Raw genomic sequence first — 2,575 nt, forward strand, 5'->3', positions numbered from 1 at the left:
CGAAGAATTAAGTGAACAGGGGCAGAAACATTATGCTTGTATTAAGCTCATCTTCTGACTCAGAGCTTAGTTACCGTATATGAGTTGACCATAAAAATGACGTGACAGAGAAGCCCTGGGTAATTTAGGACAGACAAGGCACATTCTCTGATCTCACAAAGCTATGTTTCGATAAGAGAAACAGTCATATAAATATAGAGACTGAGATTCAGAAGAATTAATTCAATCTATCTTCTCATATCGCGACTTTCAGTGCAATAAGAGAAATGGCCATGAAGGTAAAGAGACAATGGAGCAGCAACGTTATAGGCTACTCAAGACCATATGTTAATCTTAAAACTGTGTTATCGTATCACGGTTGGCCTTTAAAAGATAACTGAGGAGCAATAGTATAACGCTGAGTCCGTCCTCCGATATTACAATCAGTATAACGATGTGAGAGTTGGCCGTAAAAACGTTATAAAGTAGCACAGTGGTGATTTTAACCCACCGCCTAATATTAAAAACTGTGGTGGGATAACGATATGGGTATTGTTCATAAAAAGGAGAAAAGAGAGAACAGAATTTTAACGTGATGTTCAGGCAAATCTCACCTAATCTCACAAGCTACTGTGCTATATGATAGTTGACTATTAACAGAAGGATACTGAGGACTAGAAACAACTTATAGAACACATCATCTAATAACATAAATTCTGTTTTTGCAATATATCGGTGTTGACCAGAAAGAGAATAATATAGAGGAACACAAGGGTAATTTCAGACCAGCGAAATCTCATCTTATATCGCAATCTGTTCAACGATATCACAGTTGGCGATACAGAGTAGACTGAGAAGCAGAAACTCTATGTTAAGCGACTGAGGGTCCATCATCTGGTCTCACAACCTGTATGTACGTTATCTTAAGAGGGCTGTGTATGAGAGTCAGAGACAAAGGAACACAAGGTTACTTTTAGGCCAGTTAAATTCCATCTTCTGAACCTGTAAGATATGAGAGTTGGACATAAAAAGTTAAATAAAATGTGGGAACAGAAATGTTAAGCTAAGACTATCTTCTGATTTTACAAAGAATATTACGATATCAAAGGTGGATATGTAAAGAAGAACACAAATGAGTATAAGGGTAATTTTATGGGGGTCAGAGCACTCCTCCCTGTCTCTCAAGGTCCTTTACGATATGAGAGTTGGCTATAAAAATAAGGTGATACACGACCTGAAGTGCTACACTATCTTCGTCCCCTAAACTCAACATCGTGTTACGGTATTAGAGTTGGTCATGAAGAGAAGAAAGCAAGTGGGCACAGAAGTAATGTTAGGACAGTTTAATCACAGTTCTTAATCTCACTCCCTGTTTCAATATATCGCAGTTGGCCATAAAGAGAAGACAAAGGAGCACAGGTGTAATTTCAAGCCAAAGTTCATCTTATCTCACAGTTGGCCATACATATAAGAGACACAGAAGCGTAAAGTAATCTTAGGCCAGGCAAAATACAGCCAAGAGCAGAAGTTCGCCAACAGTCCTAGACATCAAAGTGTCCTGCCTTCCATAATTCTTATCCCTTTCTGAACGACAGAGAAGATCCTGCCTTCACATACTCTGTTGTTCTGTGATGCATATTGCTTTAACATAAAGAATTCCGAGCAACACCTTCCTTTGCCTTAACCAGCAGAGAAGTGTCGGAAAACTTCTGCTCATGGCTCTGTATCTGAAAACTACTGTTTCACAAATCATTCATAGTTGTAAAAATAAAGGAAATTGAATAGCTGTATCACCTGGTCAGTGATAGAAAATGATGTTTATAGGCTCCAACGTACAGAAATGACAATGGGTAGAGGGATGCGTAGTTGAATGAGAGGCCTGGCAGAGCTACTTTTATGACTGAAGAGTTGAGAGGAAGGATGGGGATGTAGTGTAACGGTGTTGTGATGAGGAGAGGTAGATTGAGATGGTGTGGGCATGTAGAGATGATGGATGATGACTTAGTGCAGAAAGTTAGAACTGTGAACGTCTGGGGTTGGGTTGCTAGAGGCGGAACGAGAAAAACCTGGGACGAGGTCACAGTGTGACCTCAGGGGAAAAGGACTTAGTAGGGAGGCTGCCAGACACTGAGAAGCATGGAAACCCGTCATTAGGTGACCAAGGCCGACGATTGCAAGCATGTTGCAGCCTTTATAAACAATACGAAACGAAAAGGTAATATTAGGACATTCAGTACAACCCTCCCAGTCGGCCAAGGTACGAGTATATTGTAATGGTAGTGTTAGAAATTTAGCAGAGCATGTTAGTCAGTGCTGATAAGATGGGGTGATCAAACGGAGTGAGGCCCTGGACGACATTGCTAAATCTGCAAAACTAGTTTGGAGAGTAAAGCCGTCTTACTGTGTGTTACGGTATGTCAAGTGCTTGGTACATTGAGAGATAGACTGATAGATATAGCTGATAGAGAAAGGCTGATGGACTGCCGGTTTCTGGATAACTGTTGCCTGGAATTCTTCAGTCCATTACCAGTTACCAGAAACAGAAGATATATTGACACATTACGCACACAGATAGAAAGGTGGAAGAAAGATAGAT

Source organism: Coenobita brevimanus, chromosome 52 (assembly GCF_032717465.1).
Source record: "Coenobita brevimanus isolate Jiangsu-jjx chromosome 52, ASM3271746v2, whole genome shotgun sequence".
In the NCBI taxonomy this organism is placed as follows: Eukaryota; Metazoa; Arthropoda; class Malacostraca; order Decapoda; family Coenobitidae; genus Coenobita; species Coenobita brevimanus.